Below are 25,502 nucleotides of genomic sequence, written 5' to 3'. Positions count from 1 at the left end.
GGCCATAATCCAAGGCAAATTAATTCAGGAACAGAAAACCAAATATCACATGTTATCACTTGTAAGTGGGAGCTAAACAGGCCGGGCATGGTGGCTTACACCTGTAACCCAGTACTTTGGGAGGCCAAGGCAGGTGGATCATCTGACGTCAGGAGTTCGAGACCAGCCTGACTAACATGGTAAAACCCCATCTCTACCAAAAATACAAAAATTGGCTGGGTGTGGTGGCACATGTCTGTCAATTCCAGCTACTCAGGAGGCTGAGGCAGGAGAATTGCTGGAACCTGGGAGGCGGAGGTTGCAGTGAGCCGAGATTGTGCCATTGCACTCCAGCCTAGGCAACAGAGCAAAACTCCGTCTCAAAATAAATAAAAAATAAATAAATGCACCTCCTATTAATTATATGAATATTGAAAACTAAATATCCTGATTTAAAAGTAGCTTCTATAAAATTTCAGAGTAGTAGACATTATTTGCTTTCCTAGATGTGTAAATAAGAAATCTTTCACAATTAAATGGAAATATCAGTATATCGGCCGGGCATGGTGGCTCACACCTGTAATCCCAGCACTCTGGGAGGCCAAAGCAGGTGGATCACAAGGCCAAGAGATCGAGACCATCCTGGCCAACATGGTGAAACCCTGTCTGTACTAGAAATACAAAAATTAGCTGGGTGTGGTGGTGCACGCCTGTGGTCCCAGCTACTCAGGAGGCTGAGGCAGGAGAATCGCTTGAACCCAGGAGATGGATGTTGCAGTGAACTGAGATCTCGCCACTGCACTCCAGCCTGGCAACAGAGAGAGACTCTGCCTCAAAAAAAAAAAAAAAAAAAAAGAAAGAAAGAAATATCAGTGTATCATAGCAAAAAAAATGTAGTACATCCATGGAAAGGCAGGCATTGTTCTGTATTCAAGTTTACAAGTTTGATTTCCATTACAATGTTTTCTACAACTTGTAAGAACTACTCGCAAAAGTAAAAAGATGAAGTAAGCCTCTTATGCATTGAGGAAAGTATTAAAACTTAATACTCAGATATCCCCATGCCTAGATTCTGCCTTAGAAGCTCTTCCATAATTATGATGAAGATGACATATATCTGAACCACATAATGAACAGCAGTTTTCTTGGTCTTCTGAGTAGGCAATGATGTTCTTTCTTGTTATTACAAAACAATCATGACTAAGTTTTGCCAACAATATTGCTCCATTGTGGGTTTACATAAGGCACCACACTATAGTAAGAGCAGCTATGATGCCATTCAAAATCGCCATGCTATAGCCCATATGGAGAGAGTGTCCAGTCAGTTTCTTGAACCTGGCAGGTGAACAAGGAGCAGGAGGAAACATTCCTGGTTCAAAAGAATCAAAGTAAGTCACTGTCCAAGAAAAGCTGCAACAGGAGAATCCAGCAGTTAGGGATATTATAAGCAAAGTCTAGACCAGTCATAATAGCCCAGTGTCTACATCATTTTCATTTTTCAAATTCTCAGCATGCAACTCTATAAATACAAAGAGGGCCACAACTTCCCTCCACACCTCCTTTCCCTTAATTTACAGTTTCTAACATGCACTCACCTGAATCATCTAACTCAATCTTCTTAAACAAATCTTTAACAGAAAAGGCGGATATTTGCAATCCTATTTTTCAGATGAGAAAACTGAAACTGATGTTTCACTATGCCAGAATAGTTTCTGAATTCCTCCATGTTTATCATGTTTACCAAGATCTTGAAAGAGATAAAAGTTGTTTTTTTTTTTTTTGAGATGGAGTCTTGCTCTGTTGCCCAGGCTGGAGTGCAGTGGCAGTGATCTCAGCTCACTGCAACCTCCATCTCCTGGGTTCAAGCGATTCTCCTGCCTCAGCCTCCCAAGTAGCTGGGATTACAGGCACGTGCCACCACGACTGGCCAGTTTTTTGTATTTTTAGTAAAGACGGGGTTTCACCATGTTGGTCAGGCTGGTCTCGAACTCCTGACCTCGTGATCCACCAGCCTCAGACTCCCAAAGTGCTGGGATTACAGGCATGAGCCACTGCGCCCGGCCTGAGATAAGGGTTTTTTTTTTTTTCCCCCAATTTTAATCTAGAAGCTTAGAATCATTAATCTGGGCCGGGCGCGGTGGCTCACACCTGTAATCCCAGCACTTTGGGAGGCCGAGGCAGGCGGATCACGAGGTCAGGAGATCGAGACCATCTTGGCTAGTTTGGTGAAACCCCGTCTCTACTAAAAATACAAAAAATTAGCCGGGCTCGGTGGCGGGTGCCTGTAATCCCAGCTACTCAGGAGGCTGAGGCAGGAGAATGGCATGAACCCGGGAGGCGGAGCTTGCAGTGAGCCGAGATAGCGCTACTGCAGTCCGGCCTGGGCGACAAAGCAAGACTCCATCTCAAAAAAAAAAAAAAAAAGAATCATTAATAATTAATCAATAATTAAAGTAGATTATTACATATTTTGCCCACACCTATGGCAGTTGTAAATTGCATTATGATTATGTTTAAGAAATGTTCCATAAAACTCCATAGGCTTTCCTTGCTACTGGGGAAGTAGGTCTGAATCCAAGCCAAACCGGAAAATCATGTTACGACCATACCAACTTGTCTGAAATCTAATTTGAGAAACGGTTAATTGTAAATATCTCCAGTGGAATTTTGTCCTGAAAAAAAGTGAAAGAACGGGCATAAACATCAGGCCACACCTTTTTAGGAAGGCATTCTGTAGCCAGTAAAGAGAGCAGGGAGAGTCCTGAGGGCCAGGGAGTTTCCAGGGTGATGACTGACCCACGTCCTCTTCCTCTTCCCACAAAATAAAAGTGGGGATTTCTTCCATTGCTGAACAGTCCTTAGGACTTCCCCAGGCTCCATAAGAGAAGATACCAAAGTGGGGATCCCCACTCTTGGGGACTCCTAAAGCTTCCTTTAAGCGGGGGTTCTCAACCCTGACTACCTTTGAGAAACACTGGGAGATTTTACAAAAATACTGATCCCTGGGCCCCACCCCAGATCAATTAAATCTGCCTGGCTGGAGATAAGAAGTGGGGCCTAGGCTTCAGTAGTTTGAGAACCTTCTGGATGATGCTAATGTACAGTAGAGGCTGAGGACCACTGCTTTAGGCTGTCTGCTAATAATCACAAAGGCCTCTGCATTCCACTTCCACGATCACTTAGAAAACCTGAGGAGGGCCAGATGCGGTGGCTTATGCCTGTAATCCCAACACTTCAGGAGGCCGAGATGGGCAGATCACTTGAGCTCAGGAGTTAGAGACCAGCCTGGCCAAAAAAAACCCGTCTCTAAAAAAATACAAAAATTACCTGGGCGTGGTGGCGCATGCCTGTAGACCCAGCTACTCTACTCAGGAGGCTGAGGTGGGAGAATTGCTTGAGTCTGGGAGGCAGAGGTTGCAGTGAGCTAAGATTGCGCCACTGCACTCCAGCCTGGGTGACAGAACCAGACTGTGTCTAAAAAACAAACAAACAACTGGGGAGTGTGAAGATTTGCAATTTGGCACTCTTCCACCCTTCCTGTCTTTCAGCATGGTCCTCCCCACTCCCTCCTTGCCCACCTCACATACTCAGTGCTCTTCTCTTCTATTTGGTTCTGCCCCCCTCCTGTATCTCCTCTCCTATAAATATCAGTACACAGGAAACAGGAACCTATTCACATTAAAGTATATAAAACTCTCAGGGCACAGTGGCCTATGCCTGTAATCCTAGCACTTTGGGAGGCTAAGACAAGAGGATTGCTTGAGGCCAGGAGGAGCAGCCTGGGCAACACAGCAAGACCCCATGGTTGCAAAAAATACAAAAATTAGCCAGGCATGGTGGCACATACCTGCAATTCCAGCTATTCAGGAGCAGAGGTGAGATGATCACTTGAGCCCAGAGGTTGAGGCTATGGGGAGCCATGATTGCACCACTGCACTGCAGCCTGGGCGATAGAGTAAGACTATGTCTTAAAATATATGTATAAACTGATAACCTAAAGCGACCACCCTCACAGGAGCACGCACTCATCTTTAATGTAGAATAAAACCAAGCTTTAATTCATCAAGAGCAACAGGCTTCAGCAGAACCCCGTACCCACCACCAGCACCATGCCCATGCTTAGGAAATGTAGCACATGTTTGGACCAGAAGAAGTTTCCTCTGTCCCACTGGTCGTAACTCTGAGAGCTTCACACCTGTGCCCCGGTCCAGTGTCCCCAGGAACAGTCTCTTGCAAATCCCAAAAGAAGCAGAGAAACAGAAGGAAGCATGCATTGACACCAACAGACATTCTGTGCAATTGGAAGTGTGTTCAGAAAGCAGAATAGTTCTGTTATGTCAAGAACCAGCTTTCCTGTCTCTGAAGAAGGAACAGTATGCCCCAAGGAAAGATGGAGAGAGAGTATATAATTCAGGGGTAAGGAAGCAAATAAACATTTGCTAAATTCTTCTTAACTATATGACAAATCATCAAAACCAAGCTGTATATATCTCGTGTGGTTTGAATAGAAGCCAATAGATCAGTGAGAGTGCGAAGGGTGAGTCATTTCATGCTTTCAGGATGTTTCACTGGAGAATGAGCTCTGCTGCCCCAGCAGTGCAGGTTTCAAATCATACAAACAGCAGAAGCCCCTAAGTCACCACAACCTAGTTACATCTAACTCAGGTTATACTGTGTTTACATCCTCCAGGAAAGTCACCACAGAATACATCATGAGACTTTTGTGCATACAGCTTAGCAATTATCGGAAGGAACCAAAAGCCGCCCTTTTTGAGTGGCTGGTTTAACATATATATACTAAAAGCAACTGATGTTTGAGCTCAGATTGCTTATTACAGATTTAGTCCAGCATTCTAAACATGACAAGTTAACTCAGTTACAAACCAACATACAAATAATGTGGGAGGAATAGTTATCCTATGAACTTGCCTGAAAGCTCTCTGAGCCAGAAATTACAAAATTTCTATTAATATAGATGTTACCAGGAAGGTAAATGGAAAAGAAAGACGGCAGGTAAATCTCGATTCTGTCCTAAGACATAGCACATGACCGATGAGTGGCTGTCATGGTCAAGGATGAGAAGAAAACAAACAAGCAATTGCTACAAATGCATTAAACTTACAAAACCTCTTCCAGACCTGACTTTGTGAAACAGAAGTAGCATCAGCCAAGAAACATTTTTAGATGATCCTTTTGTGGTCAAAATAATTTGAAGTTATTCTATTCTTAGAAGTTTGGAAGAAATCTGTTGACATATGGCTGTAACAAATTACAAACACCCCCAAATTTTTGTTAGGAAAACATACTGCCAACTGTGAAATGTGTGGCTCATTACTATTTGGGAGATGCTCCTGTAATAATTTAATAATAATCATAGCAATAGTTCTAACTTCTGACTATTTTATAAATACTATTCACCATATCCTGTTGGCCAACTTGGCACTGGCAGCTTCGAATTTACAATAATAATAATAATAATACTAGCATCTAAAATTCATTAAACCCTATCCATTTGCTCAGGATTGGGACACAGGCTTTGTGTCATGAACTCATCATTGTTTCCATTTTGCTTAAGAAGAAAGAGGCTCAGAGAGGTTAAGGGACTTTCCCAATCAAGGGCGCTATGCACAGGCTGCAGATTTCAGCCCCACATCTGTCTGTTTTGCGTGTCTTTACTCTATCACTATGCTATATTGTCTCTCTATAGAAACACATCAACAAATGAAGAAAATACAGATTATTTAAGCTATAAGTTGGAAAATGTGGACATAACCGGTTGGGTTCTATTCATTTCCTCTAGCATTTTGTTGCATTTTTCATTTTGTGGGAGACAAAATAAAATAAGCAAAATATACTTTATGTTTTGGGAGAAAATCTTCATAACTTTGAGGTAAGCAAAGATCTCTTAGGACACAGAAAGTTAAACTTCAAATAATAAAAGAAAAAATTGATAAGTTGAACTTCCTCGAAAATTTTTAAATGTAGGTTATTCAAAAGATGCCATTAAGCAAATGAAAAGCAATCTACATACAGGGGGAACATATATGTAATACAAATATCTGATGAAGGACTTGTGTCCAGAATATATAAAGAACTCTTACAACTCAACAGAAAAACAATAATGCAATTAAAGATTTGTGGAGAGAGTTAAACTGATATTTTATCAACAAAGATATATGGATGACTTGTAAGCACATGAAAAGACTGTTAATATCTTTCGTCATAGGAAAAGGCAAATTAAAACCACAATGAGATACCACTATGCACCCACTAGAATAGCTAAAAACCCTGAAGACTCATCCAAAAGGCTCCTAGAACTGGTAAATGAATTCAGCAAAGTTTTAGGATACAAAATTAATGTGCACAAATCAGTAGCCCTGCCACACACCAACAGCAATCAAGCTGAGAATCAAGTCAAGAATTCAACCCCTTTTACAATAGCTACAAAAAATTAGGAACATACTTAGCCAAGGAGGTGAAAGATCTCTGCAAGGAAAACTACAAAACACTGCTGAAAGAAATCATAGATGACACAAACAAATGGAAACACATCCCATGCTCATGGATGGGAGGAATCAATATCGTGAAAATGACCATACTGCCAAAAGTGGTGTACAAATTCAATGCAATCCCCATCAAAATACTATCATCATTCTTCACAGAACTAGAAAAAACAATCCTAAAATTCATATGGAACCAAAAAAGAGCCTGCATAGCCAAAGTAAGACTAAGCAGAAAGAACAAATCTGGAGGCATTACATTAACCAACTTCAAACTCTACTATAAGGCCACAGTCACCCAAAGAGCATGGTACTGGTATAAAAACAATCATATAGACCAATGGACCAGAATAGAGAAGCCAGAAATAAAGCCAAATACTTACAGTCAACTGATTTTATACAAAGCAAACAGAAACATAAAGTGGGGAAAGATACCCTATTCAACAAATGGTGCTGGGATAAGTGGCAAGCCACATGTAGGAGAATGAAACTGGATCCTCATCTCTCACCTTATACAAAAATCAACTCACAATAGATCAAAGACTGAAATCTAAGACCTGAAACCATACAAATTCTAGGAGTTAACATTGGAAAAACCCTTCTAGACATTGGCTTAGGCAAAGACTTCATGACCAAGAACCCAAAGTAAACACAACAAAAACAAAAATAAATAGATGGGACTTAATTAAACTAAAAAGCTTCTGCACAGCAAAAGAAATAATCAGCAGAGTAAACAGACAACCCACAGAGTGGGAGAAAATCTTCACAATCTATACATCCGACGCAGGACTAATATCCAGAATCTACAAGGAACTCAAACAAACCAGCAAGAAAAAAAAAAAAAACTCATCAAAAAGTGAGCTAAGGACATGAATAGAAAATTCTCAGAAGAAGATATGCAAAAGGCCAATAAACATATGAAAAAATGCTCAACATCACTAATTATGAGGGAAATGCAAATCAAAACTACAATGTGATACCACCTAATTTCTGCAAATACGGCCATAATAAAAAAAATAAAAAATATATGTGTTGGCATGGATGTGGTGAAAAGGGAGCACTTTTACACTACTGGTAGGAATGTGAACTAGTACAGCCACTATGGGAAACAGCATGGAGATTCCTTAAAGAACTAAAAGTAGAACTACCATTTGATCCAGCAATCCCATTTCTGGGTGTCTACCCAGAGGAAAAGAAGTCCTTATACAAAAAGATACTTGCACACACATGTTTATTGCAGCACAATTGGCAATTGCAAAAATGTGAAACCAGCACAAATGCTCATCAATCAACAAGTGGATAAAGAAAATGTGGTAAATAAATACCACGGAATACTACTCAGTCATAAAAAGGAATGAAATAATGGCATTTGCAGCAATATAAATGGAATTGGAGACCACTATTCTAAGTGAAGTAACTCAAGAATGGAAAACCAAACATTGTATGTTCTCACTCATAAGTGGGAGTTAAGCTATGAGTACGCAAAGGCATAAGAATGATAAAATGGGGCCGGGTGCAGTGGCTCATGCCTGTAATCCCAGCACTTTGGGAGGAGTAGGCAGGTGGATCACTTGAGGTCAGGAGTTCGAGATTAGCCTGGCCAACATGGTGAAACCCCATCTCTACTAAAAACACAAAAATTAGCCGTATATGTATAGGTATGGTGGCAGGTGCCTGTAATCCCAGCTACTCAGGAGGCTGAGGCAGGAGAATCACATGAACCAGGGAGACAGAGGTTGCAGTGGGCCAAGATCGTGCCACTGTATTCCAGCCTGGACCATAGAGTGAGGCACGGTCTCAAAAAAAAGAAAAAAAGAATGATACAATAGACATTGGGGACTCGGGGGAAATGGTGGGAGGGGGGTGAGGGATAAAAGACTACACACTGAGTACAGTGTACACTGCTTGGGTGCACCAAAGTCTCAGAAATCATCACTAAAGAACTTATCCATGTAACCAAACACCACCTGTTTCCCAAAACCCTATTGAAATTAAAAAAAAAAAAAATAAGCTAAAAATGTCAGTGATATGGAGGTTTCAGAGCACCTAGAAACTGCATACATTGCTAGAGGGAATGTAAAATGGTACAACCACTGTGGAAAACAGTTGGCAGTCTCCTATGAAATTAAATGCTACCCTATGGCCCAGCAATTCTACGTATTTACCCAAGACAAATGAAAACATATCCACGCAAAGATTTGTACATAAATGTTTTATTCATATTTATTCAGCTTTATTCATGAGTCCCAATGTGGAAACTACCCAAATGGCCATTGACTGGTGAATTAATAAACAAGTTGTACACATCCTTAAAATGGAATACTACTCAGACAGTTAAAAGGAGTGAAATACCAGTACATGCAACATCATGGACGAATCTCACAAACATTATGCTGAATGAGACACCAGATGCAAAAGAGTACATATGTAATGATTCCATTTATATGAAATTGTAGAAAAGGAAAGTTCATTGTGATCTGCATCATCCATTTTTCTTTTCTGCTAGATCATTCCCATTAACGTAAAACATGTCCTTTCACTCCCACTCCCATTGTTAAAAATCACATCAGTTGTTGCCTGGAGCCAGGGATGGGGAGATAATTTACTGCAAAGAAAGTGACAAGAGGAAACTTTTTGACGGAATGGGAAATGTTCTATGCTTTGATTGTGGTAGCAGTTGCATGTGTATAAATTTGTCAAACTCATCAAAATGCACGCTTAAAGTGGGTGTATTGAGTTATATATAAACTACACCTCAATAAAGGTGATAAAATGTATCTTTTGTATCCGTATTAAGAGGTAGTAAATGGTTTAGAGAAAAGCAAGGAAGAAGGATAGGGAGTGCGTGGGAATGAGGTGTTGGTGTCATTTTTAAACAGGTAGAAGCAAGGAGCCCAATTAAAAGGTTACTGCAATAACCCAGAAGAGAGATGATGATGAGTTAGACACACCATAATAACAGCAGTGGAAATAAGTGAACAGTGGTCAGATTGCAACATAGCAAGACCCTATCTCAAATTAAAAAAAAAAAAGAAAAAAAGTGGTAGCCGGGAGTAAAGCATGAGTCCAAGACTCATTAAGTAAGCCTGTGCCACTGGGAAGACAGCACTGAGATGGAGGGTAGGCTTCAGGGAGAGGTTTAGGGAATAAAATCAGAAATTCGTTTGGGGACATGCTAAGTTTGAGATGTATGTTAGACATCCAAGTAGAAATGTCCTGTAGACAGAAATCTACATTTGAGGGAAGAGTCGTGGACTGAAAATTGAAGTTTGGAAGTCATTAGGATATAAATGATTTTTAAAGACACGAGACTGGATGAATTCACCAAAAGAGTAGAGAGAGAAAAGAAAAGCATTCCAAAGACTGAACCCCTAGTATTTCAATGTCAAGAAGCCAGAGAGATGAAGAACCAGCACAGGGACTCAGAAGAAGGGACCAGTTAACTAGGAGGAAAGCCAGAGTGTGCATTTTCCTAGAAGCCATGTTGTGGAGGGCAGGTGGCTGGGGGGAGCACTTTTAAGGAGGGAGTGAAGAGCTGCACTAAATGCTGCTGATGGATCAAGCAAATTGAGGACTGAGGACTGACCCTTGGATTTGGCAACCTGATGGTCAATGGTAACCCTGACAGGAGCAGTTTTGACAACCAATGGGACAAAAGCCTGACTGGTTAAACTGAGAATGTGAGGACAGTAATCGGAGACAGCAGTATAGAAAACGTTTAAAAGGAGTTCTGAAAGGAGAGGTGAAATGGTACGAGAGCCATAGGGAGAAGGGGAGATAGAGAAAGGATTTGGGAGTCACAGAAAAAATCAAAAGGGTTGATGCTCATGGCAATGATCCAGTGGTAGGGAAAAATGGACAATTCTGGGAGAGAAGGGATGACTTCTGGAACAATGTTTTTGGCAATGCAAAAGAGGACAGGAGTGAGTAGCAGGTAGACCATACTATGAAAAACAAGACAGAAAAGGACCTTCAGGCTGGGCAAGGTGGCTCATGCCTGTAACCCCAACACTTTGGGAGGCTGAGGCAAGAGGATCACTTGAGGCCAGCAGTTCGAGACAAGCCTAGGTGACTAAGTGAAATCCTGTCTCTACAAAAAGTATTTTTTAAAAGTAGCCAGGCATGGTGGCACATGCCTGTAGTCCCAGCTAGTTAGGAGGCTGAGGTGGGAGGATTGCTTGAGCTAGGAGTTTGAGGCTGCAGTGAGCTGTGATTGCACCATTGCACTCCTGCCCGGGTAACAAAGTGAGACCCTGTCTCTAAAACAAAGAGAGAAGGGACCTTTAATCAAACTTCCCAATGATACATATGTTGTGATTCTCTGAGTGCTCCCAATGCAGATCTGACTCAGTATCTTCCATATGTGAATCATTTGTAGATAAAGAAAAACCTTTCCTTGCACAGCTGAATGTGTGAGAACTGTTTGCTCTGACCTCTCACCTCATTGCGACCCCAGATCTTCACGCCACAAACCTTATCGCCAACATTCTTCTCCAATTTACGGGATGTAAATTTTCCCTACAAGTAGCAAATACATTTCTTTTTCTCCCAATTTTGACATTTTCACATTTGATGGATGCCGAATTATTCTCCCAGATAGTTTCTGGCAGGATGAAACCAAGTGAGCTTATTTTAGCTCCCTCTCTTGTTTTTCCTGTGGCATTTTCACTTATGCCAACCCAGCTAAGGAATGAGGCATGGTGGTGAGTAGCTGCTGTGGAACCAGTAGCTGTGCTCCTAATCCAGGAGGAGGGTCAGGGAGCAGTCCTGTGGAGTCCACAAAAACCACAAAGTTTAAAAAAATTGTAAACAAAGCCACCAAAAAAACAACAAGGGTTACATAAAGGGTTGCCAGCCAGTTAGATCATCTGAGTTGGACTAAAAAAATGTTTGAGCAAAAAAGCCCAAGGACTCATATTGCAGGATGAAGCCCCAAATCCTATGCCTTATCAGTTTAATCACTGTAGTTATGACTTGACTGCTAGGAACATAAATATTTTGAAAGTCTTTGTCATTTTTATTATTTTAAGAATGTGTTTCTAGTTTCCAAGTGATAGAATTGAGTTTCATACTGCTATAATTACCTTCACATCTCTGATTACTCTGCATGAAAAAAATGGTTATTATGTGAAGTCATTCAAAAACCTTTGATAACAGAATGTGCTAGGCATTGTGCTAGCTAGTGAGAGCTTTAAAATGACGAAGACATGGTCTTTGCTTTTAAGGATCTCACTGTCGGGTTGGGGAGACAAACGAAAAGAGAACTGCACCAGGCGCAGTGGCTCACGCCTGTAATCCCAGCACTTTAGGAGGCCAAGGTGGGTGGATCACCTGAGGTCAGGAGTTCGAGACCAGCCTGACCAACATGGTGAAACCCCATCTCTACTGAAAATACAAAAAATTAGCCGGGCGTGGTGGTGGGTGCCTGTAATCCCAGCTACTCAGGAGGCTGAGGCAGGAGAATCACTTGAACCCAGGAGGTGGACATTGCGGTGAGCCAAGATTGTTCTACTGCACTCCAGTCTGGGCAACAAGAGTGAAACTCTGTCTCAAAAAAAAAAAAAAAAAAAAAGAAGAATTGCAATGTAATGTGGTAAACGCAATGGAAGTGAGTGGATAGGTTATCAGAAGAGGACAAAAGAGGAACCTTGCCCCATCTGGGGAAACTGTGGAGGCTGAGGGGCTGCTAAAAATTTCACAGATAATGGGAACACCAGAAACCAAGCAGATGACAAAGAGGCGAATGGGGAACCATAGCTATTTGACATTACTGCATCGTAGAGTGGGAAACTGGGACTGGTGAGCCTTGAGACTGGAGAGATAGACAACACCAGCGAACACCAATGATGGGCAGCCTCAAATGCCTTAAGAAAGCAGCAAGTAGGTGATGGGCTTTGGCAGGGGAGTCAAATCTTTAGATTTATTTCTGGTGAAGGAAACTTAGGGGCATGTGTAAGTTAGCTCCCCTCAGGAGCAGACCCTGAACCAAGGATTTAAGTCAAAGTCATTTTTAAAGGAAATGATCCTAGAAGAAACTAGTAAGAAAGTGGGAGAAACAGACTAAGGAAAGGGGAAAGGGAAGAAGCCAAGCAAGGGAGCAGTTTCAAGAGAATTCCTAGACTCATTCTGATCCTGGGAGAAACTCTGGAGTGAAAATTACACCTCAAAGTTTGTCCACCTAAGGCAAGTAGCTGGGCTTTTGTATCTGCACACCAGTCAGTTGTCACCAACTGGCCATCCTGGAGTTGACTCTTGGCAGGTCTTTTTGTCCCTATGGGCTAGGCAGTTCCACTGCAAAGGACAATCCTCTTTCAATGACAGGTACCAGCAAAGATGCAAGAGCTGGGGGCGGACAGAGAGACAGCTAGTGACAGAGATGGAAAGAATTTGGGCAAGGTACCAACAGTATCCACAGGGAAGACTAAATTAGAGTAAAGTGGGACTTTTTAATACTATTTTTAAAATAAGGAATATGGCTGGGCACAGTGGCTCACGCCTGCAATCCCAGCACTTTGGAAGACAAAGGTGGGTGGCATCACCTGAGGTCAGGAGTTCGAGACCAGCCTGGCCAACATGATGAAACCCCGTCTCTACTAAAGATACAAAAATTAGCCAGGTGTGGTGGCAGGCACCTGTAATCCCAGCTACTTGGGAGGCTGAGGCAGGAGAATCGCTTGAACCCAGGAGGTAGAGGTTGCAGTGAGCTGAGATTGCACCACTGCACTCCAGCCTGGGAGACAGAGGGAGACTCCATCTCAATCAATCAATCAATAAATATAATAAGGAATATGTGCAACAGGTAGCTATAACCCCCACTCTACCCCAGATCTTTTCCTTTCTCTGACTGCCATTTCCCTTCTGAGTGAGTAGTGACAGAGTTCCTATATTTGGGCTCACCTGAGAAATAAAGGACAAGGTAGTAATCATGAAAAAGGTGAGGATAACTAGAATACACATTCTCTGGTCATGAAAAACAAAGATTCTTTTATTTTTCTTTAATAGAACCATAGCTTACAAAAAGATTCCTTTAAAACTGAGAAAAGTTTATTTCTACCACCAATATTTCCAAGTAAAATAGTACATATAAAAATGTCACTTACGTGGATTGAGATGGAAAACCGGTTAGGAGGATATTGAGTATCCAGGTGAGGTAGGATTATGAACTGAACTAGGAAAGAGGTGGTAGAAATGAAGAGTGCAAAAGATTCAAGAAATATCTAGCATCTTGGCCAGGCGCAGTGGCTCACACCTGTAATCCCAGCACTTTGGGAGGCTGAGGCGGGCAGATCACCTGAGGTCAGGAGTTCAAGATGAGCCTGGCCAACATGATGAAATCCTGTCTCTACTAAAAATACAAAAATTAGGTGGGTGTGGTGGTGGCTGTCTGTAATCCCAGCTACTTGGGAGGCTGAGGCCAGAGAATCGCTTGAACCCAGGAGGCGGAAGTTGCGGTGAGCAGAGATCACGCCATTGCACTCTAGCCTGGGCAATAGAAGGAGACTCTGTCTGAAAAAAAAAAAAGAAAAAAGAAATATCTACCATCTTAAAGAGGCAGGATTGATTATTGATTAAATGTTAGGGGTGAGTCAAGGAAGATACTCTTGTTTCTAGCCTGGGTGTCAGGGTAGATGGAAATATTAAATGAGACAGAAAAATATAAGAAAAAGAATGAGTTTGGGGTGAGGAGATGATGATGATCTCATAGTATCTTATTCTTATACATTTTGGTATTTTCAGGTTGAGACTCAAAACCATCTATATCCACACAATTGACTGTGTACCTTAATATGGCTTCACTCTTCAACTGCCTACATTAATATAATTTGGCTATTCCAAGAAAGTTGCCCATGAAAATGTGGCAGATAGCTTTATTGTTATAAGAACTCCAAAATCTACCCAAACTACAGGCTACTCAACTAACCCTCAGTAAATATTCCCTTCTTGGGCAATAGACAGATATTTTATAAATGACTATTTACTCTTCAAGATTCACTTTGAAGCTCCTTCCTTGTTGTGTTCCCCAATCCTAAACTATTTTTTAAAATCCTAAACTATTACGTCATAAGTTTTTGCCTAATCCCAATTAGACCTCCACGTTGAACAACCCACCCATAACCAGTCCCCCAAAACATCATAAATACGCTACCTTTGTCCTCTACCCTCTCAGACACTATTAAGACACTGTTAGGGTAATGGTCACTTTCACTGCAATAAGCAATAGAGTCATTCTGCTTTCATTAGAATAGTTTTAAATAAAATTCTGCTTTATCAACAGACCATTTTTGTGGTATTCTGAGGGAGGAAGGATTTGACAGGATCCAAGATCATTTATGACTACTTTCTACTGAGCAGAAGTTTAAGTTGATTTTACTTTTTACACATTTTCCTTTTTCTTTCCTTCCTTTTTTTCTTCTTTCTTTTACCAACTACTATTGATTTTTCCTGATTGTATTTATTTTTTAAATTGACAATAATTATACATATTTATGAGGTACATAGTGATGTTTCGATACATGTAACGTATAGTGGTCAGATCCAGTTCAAACTTTTTTTTTTTTTTTTTTTGGACACAGGGTTTGTGGCTCTGTCACCCAGGCTGGAGGGCAGTGGCATGATTTCAGCTCACTGTAACCTCCATCTCCTGGGCTCAAGCCATCCTCCCACCTCAGCCTTGCAAGTAGTTGGGACTACAGGCGTGTGCTACCAAATCTGTTTATTTATTGTATTTTTTGTAGAGATAGGGTTTTGCCATGTTGCCCAGGCTGGTCTCAAGCTTCTGAGCTCAAACAATCCACCCACTTCGACCTCCCAAAGTGCTGGTATTACAGGCGTGAGCCACCGCGCCCGGTCCACATTTTCTATTAGTGAGTTTTCTTAGCTCTTCATGTACACGCAGCTGGAAGCAAATATTAATTTTCTGGGCCACTCTCCTTTCTTACACAAGTGGACTCTAAAAGGCTTTATTTTCAACTGTTTGACCTTTTAAAGATTTAGAAACATAATTGTAAAAGACTCGATAATATTCCAAAGGTTTCTCCCTGAAGATTAAACCTGAGTTATTTTGGACATAGTGTGTACTATCATTTAAGTTTAAAGAAAAAAAAATTCTGTGAAAACTCTCAAAGTGTGGAGAGATATGTGTGAAGGTCCTGCTATCATACATGATCATCAGCCACGCCTTTGGCAAGGACAGCTGGGAAAGCTCTGCCTTTGGGTGGAGTATAGAACCTTATGCCTTTTATTTTACAGATAATGTCCATATCTCCAGAATAAGGGTGTTCTGGACTGGCTGAGTTACCACAGATAATAATTATATATCTTCAGAGCTTCTGTCCCTTAAATCTTGGATGGTGTAGACAATAAAGAAACAAGACTCCTTCAGCAAGGATTTATAGCTCTGTCAATCCACAGCTATGCCTGATTTAGCTTTTAGCTTCATGTTGGTTTCAAGTCATTATCTGAGATAAAAATTAAAATTGATTCTAGATCAATGGTTCTCAGTGGAGGCAGGCAATTTTGCTCCTTAAGCGGCATTTGGCAATACTTCCAGAACTTTGGGTTGTCACAACTGGGGGTTTGGAACACAGTGTGCTACTAGTATCTAGTGATAGAGATGTGAGATGCTGCTAAGCATTGGACAATGCACCTGAGTGTTAGCCTCAACAGACAATTACTGGTCCAAAATGTCAAATGTAACAAGGTTATAAAACACTGATTTTGATAGTTTTGTTGCAGTTGGAAAATTGTGCAGGCATCTCAAAGTACTCAAGTGACATATATTTATTTTTATGTATTTTTAGTAGAGACAGGATTTCGCCATGTTGGCCAGGCTGGTCTCTAACTCCTGACCTCAGATGATCAGCCTGCCTTGGCCTCCCAAAGTGCTGGGATTACAGGCATGAGCCACTGAGCTCGGCCCCGGTCTGCTATTTTCAATCTTCTTCCTGGAGTGTTTCAGTGAACTCAAGGGAACTGGATGATCTTTGTCCATTTCCTGTTTTTCAACTGCCAATACAAGGTGGCCCCCACTGTGGAATTCTGTGGAAAACAGGTCCAGAACTCTAGTGAGTAGGCAATCAGGATAAATACTGAAAAACAGAATATGCCAAACTTTATAATATTTAGATGAGTAAGATGGCGTGGTGGGCCGAATAATAGGCTGACAGTAATGTCCACATTCTAATTCCTGGAACCTGCGAATATGTTACATTACATGGCAAAGGGGAATCAGGGTAACAGATGGAATTTAGGTTGCTAATTAGCTGATCTTGTGGTGGGGAGAGTAGCCTGGATTATCCAGGGGGGCCCAATGTAATCACAAGTGTGATTACACAGGTACTTAAATATGGAAGAGGGCGACAGAAGAACCAGTGAGTGATAGGGCGAAAGACTAGAGCGTTCCTTGCTGACTTTCAAGATGGAGGAAGAGACTGTGAGTCAAGCAATGCCGGCCATCTCTATAGGTTGGAAAATAAAATGGATACTCCCCTAGATGCTCCAGATGGAATGTAGCCCTGCCAAAATTCTTATCTTAGCTCACTGAGCCCCATTTAGGAGCTCTGACCTCCACAACTGTAAGAAAATAAATATATGTTGTTTTAAGCCACTAAGTTTGTGGTAATTTGTTACAGCAGCACTAAGAAATGAATAAAGATAGAGACTTCTCCGTTGCCTAGACAAATCAAGTGACGCTTTTATGTAGCAACTTAGTAATATTGCTACTTGCTGATCAGAGTCTTCTCACAAGTAGTTCCTAGGACAAGGGGGAAGAAAATTGGAAACACTTTGAGACAACTAAAGATAGGCAGGCATCTCATCAAGCCTTTAATGACAGAAGAAAAACAGGGTTAAGATGGCCTTATTTGCCAGGTGTTGTTTCTTGAGATTCTCAAATACCTTACATTTGGAGAAGGAATGGGAATTAAAAAACCTTTAAAATACTTGTGCTTCCCCAGCAGGCAAACTACTTTATTTCAACAAGGCCATAAGAACTAGGGAGAGGTGTATAAGGACAGGAATAAGATGAAGAGGTGGGGCCGAGTGTGGTGGCTCATACCTGTAATCTCACTAATTTGGGAGGCTGAGGCAGGAGACTTGCTTGAGTCTAGGAGTTCTAGACAAGCCTAGGCAATTTAGTGAGACTTTGTCTCTTAAAAAAAAAGAAAATCTAAAAATTAGCCAAGCATGGTGGTGCATGCCTGTAGTCCCAGCTATTCTGGAGGCTGAGGTGGGAGGATCCCAGGAGGTGGAGGTTGCAGTGAGCTGTGATCATGCCACTGCGCCCCAGCCTGGGCCACAGAGTGAAACCGTGTTTCAAAAAAAGAAAAAAAAAAATTAAAAGGTGGACCAGCTGGCAATGATTTAGGTGTAACAAAAATGTTACTGAGCATTAAAACATCACTGGAAGTGTAAAGAGAGAAAATTGTATTTACCAGACACGAGCTACTGTGTCCGGGTCACAGACTTCTCCCTCACAGAAGATATGGTTAGAGAACTATTCTGCTGAGCAACTTGAGGTAGGGACCCCCTGCCTTTTAAGGAAAATGGGTGTCACTGAATCCAGGCTAATGTTTTAGTGGAAATGCAAGCTTGGGGCCATAGCTGGACTACCTAAAACAGTGAGACTCAGTATACCTTCTAGTGGTCCACCTTTCTACCATTTTCTTACTCTACATTTCCCCAAAGCAAATGGTAAGTAGATGTTTGCAGAGTATGTCTTTGAAAGGGTTCTAACCTGTTATCCTATCTCAGCTTGGTCCTGGTGTTTGTGATGTGTGTGTAACGAGATTCATCTACAGCAGGGGTGTCCAATTTTTTGGCTTTCCTGGGCCACATTGGAAGAAGAAGAATTGTTTCGGGCCACACATAAAATACAATAACACTAACAATAGCTGATGAGCTTAAAAATGCAAAAAAAAAAAAAAAGAAAATCTCATACTCTTTTAAGAAAGTTTACAAATTTGTGTTGGGCTGCATTCAAAGCTGTCCTTGGCCACGTGCGGCCCATGGGCTGTGGGTTGGACAAGGCGTGATCTACAGTGATGTCCAAGGTCATTTTTCTACACTATCCTGAGGTTTTGAAGTAATCTCTGACTTTTAGGAGCCTAAGGATATTATTTCCTTAGTTTTATTGTAACCAGGTTCTCAGAAGTGACAAGTTGGTTGACATGGCCAGAATAGAGATTTCTGGCACTTCAAATTGCCAGAAATCATTCTGAATCTCTTATTACTCTAGTGTTTACATAGTATAGTAAAACAACTTGTGGAAAATATAAACAGAGTAGCTCAAAAAAACAAAAAAAAAACCAAAATCTACACTAATTTTGGTGGGGCTTTTTATAATGTGTATATTTTATGAGTTTGGTGTAGAGACATCGAAATTAGAACATAGTATTTTAGATTTAAATATGGCACACACCTGTAGTTTTAGCTACTCAGGAGGCTAAGGTGGGAGAATTGCCTGAGCCCAAGAGTTTGAGTTTCCAAGAAGCTATGATCACCCACTGCACTCCAGCCTGGGTGACAGAGCAAGACTCTGTCTTTAAAAATAAATGTATAGCTGGACGAGGTGGCTTATGCCTGTAATCCCAGGACTTTGGAAGGCCGAGCCAGGTGGATCACCTGAGGTCAGGAGTTCGAGACCAGCCTGGCCAAAATGATGAAATCCCATCTCTACTAAAAATACAAAAAATTAGCTGGGTGTGGTGGCGCACACCTGTAATCCCAGCTACTCAGGAGGCTGAGACAGGAGAATTGCCTGAACCCAGGAGGCGGGGGTTGCAGTGAGCCAAGATTGTGTCGCTGCACTCCAGCCTGGGCAACAAGAGAGAAATGCCATCTCAATAAATAAATAAATTAATTAATTAACAAAAAAAAAGTAAAATGAGAAGACATTGAATTAGTAAAATGCATGCTGTTCAGTTTTTTTGGTGCTTGAATGGGATTGCAAAAGATAATATACATGAGATTACATCCCAAGGGACCATTTTAACCCCTTTAAAGGACTGAAAATAATACAGAAACAAAGCTAAGCTTTAATTATTCAACAGAAAAGATAATGCTTTTCAGTTATATAACATAAATCAACAGTTTGAAATACAGATGTTTACATTTAGGTAAGGCTAACTGGTATAAATTCAAATTCTTCTGATTTCTCTAAGAAAAATGTATTATACAAGATAGGTTAAGATCAATAAGGAATAAAATATTTCAAAGATTCAGTTTCCTTCCCACCAATGGCAGCTCCAGGGGGTTGTTTGGAGGGACTTTATAGTTCCCTATAGTTGCCCCTTCCCAAAGCCATGTACCAAAACGAAACAAACCTGCAAGTCAAAGCTGTCCTTGCTTGGCCAATGCAGCTACAAGACAAGCTCTCTAGTCCGTTTAACTCCATTGCTGTCCCTAACCCCTAACTTTACAGAAATTCAGGAGTCTGCACTGCTTCTTCCTCAGGGACACAGTAAGGGGGGTTTCACAGGCAGGGCCTATTCTTGCAACACCTCATTAACACCTTGTTATGAAGAATCATCTCTTTGACCTTGATATTTTTTTCCAGAAAAGTAAATTATTTATTTCCACCTATATCCACATATGCTGCCCAGAAGCCACCCATTTATCTGACATGTTTTATTAAGGATACCAGATGTTCCTGCATAAGTTTTAGGTATCATACTTTCTGACAACAGAGTGTCTAGAGGAAAAACAGACCTTCAAGTAAATGTATACAGAGACTTTGTATGCCTCCCTAATTAAATTTATTTTCAGAGATATTAGCATACAGAGGCTGACAATTGCCCAGATCTACCCCCTAAAATCTAATTACCATTAATTTATTGACATACTTTCCTTGCCACCTCCCCACCTCCCCAGTCCCCTCCTCCCCACAAACCCAGGCATTACTGAAAGAAAAAACCTGGGGTTTTACTGTCTCTATATCTGTTAAGTCAGGCTTTTGGATAATAGGTTACTTTGGTTCCCGGATGTCTACACAGGCCAAGGTAATTAGTCATTAGCATTTATGTGCTGCTAATTACCACTAGTGAGAAGTGCCTGGGAAACGCCAACACAGAGTGTTACAGCAATTTGTCTTGTGGGTTGGAGAGGTGGTTTGATTCCATGTCCTATTATATCCTCAGTATATACTAGGCTAAGTGGCGTTGTAGATTTGAAGTGGCATTTAACTTTCAGCAGAGGATATTCTTCCTCTCACTTGGACATTTTCGTGCTAAAACAGCCCACTTGTCAAAACTCTTAGCTATTGTGGTGACAGATGTTACATGATACACAGCTAGGTAGAAAGCTGGCATCTGACAACTTTGAGCTGCACGGGCACACATGTCAATGTGCTGTAAAGTGCAGACACTCCCCCTCACAATCTGGATAAACACTTCTTGCTGAGCCTTTACTGTATCAATTTGGAGCAGATGGGTTGCTGCTTTTCTGATGTATTATGACAAGCAGCAGCAACTACTAATCATAGCGCCAAGAACTGTTGGTGTCTAATGCTGTTCTTTTTCTATGTCACCCCTTAAGTCATTGTTCTGCGCCTCAACAGAGATTTAAAAAAAAAAAAGAAGAAGAAAGATTAGTTGATCATCCTTTGGGAGAGAAGAGAGTCTTTGGACCCAAGAGTTTTTCTCCTTTTCTTCTGGTTTAAGAGCTGGGTCTGCATCTTGCCATCTGTACTGAATTCTGGAAATTTTCCTAGGCCTCAAACTCTGAAACCAAGTATCTGGGCAGTGTTTTAAGGAGGCAGGCATGGGGAGAAGAGCTGGTTTAACCAGTGCCCAACAGGATATGAAGCCCCCATCAGTACAATCAGCCTTATAATATCCTTCACTGTTACCACACAGAACTATGGTTGGTCTCCTCTCTCCCCATGCTGCCATCCCAAGGCTCTGCAGATCCATTTTAGCCTGATTTTATTTACACGAAAACTTCAGGGGGTAAACTAGGGAAGATCTGTCTTGTGAATTACCCGTTGCCCAACCCCGTGTGGCTGTCCTGGGTCATGCATGCCATGCAGACATCCCCGGCACCTCGAATCAAGCATATCAAATCGCTGGAGAGTTTCATCATCTGATTGGGCAGCAGATGGTGGTTTCAGGAACCAGGGTGCCAGAAAAAGGGATCAAAGTGAGCTTAAAATGTCCCAGTGCACTTCCAAAAGAAATACTGCCTTTCCTTTTCACAAAGTCCACTTTCATAGCGAGGGGGCCTGCCTTCACCCCCAGGCTCACTGCGGCGGCTCATGGCGCTGTCCAGGTTTGTTTACTTTAGAAAGAGAGTGTAAAATTACTTCGTTCCTTTAGTGACAGTTATACTCCTTACAAGCTGGCTGATATATACTGAATTCACTGAGTGTGAAACGGGCCTCTGTGGGTCAATGGGGCAAAGGAAAACCACAGAGTGATTTATTGCCTTGAACGCTCTATTCACAGATAACAGAGAGGAGGGTGCTTGTTCCAGACCCAGGAGGGGTGGCCTTCTGTCTCACGACTAGGTAGTGCGAAACCAAGATGACTTAACCAGTCCTTCTATGACATTTATATTTCTTGTTTATACCTATGAAGCAAATTTCCATCTGGAATTTAAAAATTGTGTCCCGTCAAAAGATGCAAAATATGAGTGTAGTGACCCTGGCCGACTCTGTCATTTGCTTGCTGTGTGACCTCGGGAAAATTACTTTGATGTGGCTTCCTCCTCTATAAAGTTAGGATAACAATAGTATCCATTTTGCAGGGTTATTGTGAGGATCAAATGAAATATTGCATGCAGCCCATACACACAATCTATCTGTAAGTTTGCTAGCTTGCTGGCCTCATTAACTTTACGCAGAAAAATAACATAAAACGAGAAGGGAAAACTACGAACGATAAGTCACATTTCCTGAGTTCTTACTCTGTCCAACACTTTACATTGTGCCATTTAATCTTCAGAAGAGCCCTGTGAAGTAGGATCGCTTACCACCCCATTTTACAAAGGAAGTAACAGAAGATTTCGAGAGGTAAGAAGTAACTTACTCCTGTCACATAGTTACTGAGTGGCAGGTCAGTATTTTAAACCTAGTTTTGAACCCAGTGTTCTTCACCAGTGTTTGTTGTACTGTCTGAAAACATAATATGGGGCCGGGTGCGGTGGCTCACTCCTGTAATCTCAGCACTTTGGGAGGCCGAAGCAGGTGGATCACCTGAGGTCAGCGTTCAAGACCAGCCTGCCCAACATGGTGAAACCCCATCTCTACTAAAAATACAAAAATTAGACCAGGCGCCGTGGTTCACGCCTGTAATCCCAGCACTTTGGGAGGCCAAGGCAGGTGGATCACCTGAGGTCAGCAGTTCAAGACCAGCCTGACCAACATGGAGAAACCCTGTCTCTACTAAAAATACAAAATTAGCCGGGCGTGGTGGCACATGCCTGTAATCCCAGCTACTCAAGAGGCTGAGGCAGGAGAATCACCTGAACCCAGCAGGCGGAGGTTGCGGTGAGCCGAGATCATGCCTTTGCACTCCAGCCTGAGCAACAGGAGTGAAACTTTATCTCAAAAAAAATACAAAAATTATCCGGCACCTGTAATCCCAGCTAAAAAAAAAAAGAAAGAAGAAAGAGAGAGAGAAAGAAAGAAAGCAAGAAAATAAAGGAAAGAAAGAAAACATAATATGGTTCAAAATTGGCCAGCGTGACACTACGAAGTTCCCATCTCCAACTGCCGAAAGAAAACTAACAGTAGTGTGACATGGAGTCCAAGCCCTACCGGTAGATGCTGCTTTCATTTATTTATTTTTAAGCTATCTCCCACAGGAAGGAAAGATAGATGCTTCTTAACACATGGGGCCTGGCCTGTTCTGTTGTGGGGCTCTTAATGAGCTAAGAAATGAAAAGGAGGAAAAGGAGAATTTCCTGAAATTACTTGGGAATTTGTACCTAAAGCATGGATGTGCCTCCAGCCATAAGGAAATCCAAATAAAGAAAATAATTTTATACCAAATGCTGAGAGCAGTGTCTAACATGGATGAAATGCTGCACAAATGACAAATATTGTTATGATTTATATGAATAGAGCACAGGGTATGGGAAGAGCCAGTGAAGGCAGAAAGGCATTATGCCCGTTTCCCTTTGAAGATTTCTCCGTAAAGTGAATATAGTATCTTGAGAATTCACTAAATTCAACCTAACCCAAAAGGGGACTTAGAATTTCTTTGCATTTCTACCTATAGGGTGAAATCTGACATTTACTACCACTTTGTTAATTTCAGTTTGCAGGGACTTTTATCTGTGGATTTTACCTAGAAGCAGGCCACACTGTCCCCAGATAATGCCTTGGGGTGGCCTGCTGGAACAAAGAATTACATAGTAAGGATTATGCCAGAGAAATTAGTCTTTTTCCCCCACTCAGTTATCTTTTTTTCCTTCAATAAATGATGTAACTATTAATATTTAATTTAATTTTTTTTGAGACATGGTCTCTCTTTATCACCCAGGTTAGAGGGCAGTGGCACCATCATGGCTCACTGCAACCTCAACCTGCCAGCCTCAAGCGACTCTCTCACCTCAGCCTCCCAAGTAGTTGGGACTACAGACGCATGCCATCACACCCAGCTAATTTTCTTGTATTTTTGTAGAGACAGGAAAATCAGAGCCATGTTGCCCAGGCTGCTCTCTAACTCCTGGGCTCAAGCCACCTGCCCACCACAGCTTCCCAAAGTGTTAGGATTATAGGTGTGAGCCACCGTGCCTGGCCAGTGTAACTATCTAGTAAAGCAACCAGGTATAACTATTAAATAATATTAGTAAAGCGATTGTTTAAATAAATATAGAACTCTATTCTCAATTTCTCATATAATAAGAATTCAGATTAATTTAAACTTGGTTTCTTCTGCAGGTTTAAATCAAACACTTATTTTTGCTCACCATAAATTTTTGCTTTTTTTGTTTAAGTATAATCGCTAGTTCAGGACTATGTTGTTGGTTTTTTTCTTTTAGAGATGAGGTCTTGCTCTGTCCCTCAGGCTGGAGTGTAGTGGTATGGTCATAGCTCACTGTAGCCTCGACTCCTGGGCTCAAAAGATCCTCCTACCTTAGCCTCCTGAGTAGCTGGGACTAGGGGCACACATCACCATGACCAGCTAATTTTTACCTTTAGATATTAACAAGTCAGCAATTTTATTCTGATAAATAGCCAGTGCGACTAAGTAGCTAAGAAAATAGTCCTACAACAGCTTCCTTAAAGGAGGAAAAGGAAATGTTTGATAGTCAGATAATAATTTTTTTATGGTCAAAGATTCACGTTTTACTCTGAGTACAAACTTTTTCAATTTCACAAATAAAAAGCCTTCCAAGAAAATACATAAACTTCAGAGGCAACATAGTTAAAAATCCTTGACTTTTCTTCCCCTCCTCCACCCCCACCAAGACAGAGTCTTGCTCTGTCGCCCAGGCTGGAGTGCAGTAGTGTGATCTCGGTTCACTGCAACCTCCACCTCCCAGGTTCAAGCAATTCTCCTGCCTCAGCCTCCCAAGTAGCTGGGATTGCAGGAGCGTGCCACAACGCCTGGCTAATTTTTTTTTTGTATTTTTAGTAGAGATGGTGTTTCACCATGTTGGCCTGGCTGGTCTCAAACTCCTGACCTCATGATCCACCCACCTCGGCCCCCCAAAGTGCTGGGATTATAGGTGTGAGCCACTGCACCTGGCCTTACTATTCTTTTAAGACAGCCACCTGTCCACGCTTAAGCAAAAGACACGAAGTAGGCTTGTTAAGCACTCTCTGTTCTTAGAATACCTGAGAGCAGTTTTGTCTGTCCCAGGGTCACCTCTGGTCTTCTAGTTTTCCTGACTCCTCATTCTATTTAGAAAGAGGAGAAAGAGAAGGCAGTTTAAAAACAAAAAATAAAAATAAATACACAAGTAGCTTCTCCATGATGAAAGCAGGTCATATTTTTTCTTTCTTTTCTTTTCTTTTTTTTTTTTTTTTGGAGCAAGGGTCTTGCTCTGTGGCCCAGGCTGGAATGCAGTGGCACAATC

Source organism: Pongo abelii, chromosome 7 (genome assembly GCF_028885655.2).
Source record: "Pongo abelii isolate AG06213 chromosome 7, NHGRI_mPonAbe1-v2.0_pri, whole genome shotgun sequence".
Classification (NCBI taxonomy): Eukaryota; Metazoa; Chordata; class Mammalia; order Primates; family Hominidae; genus Pongo; species Pongo abelii.
This window is presented reverse-complemented; position numbering follows the sequence as displayed.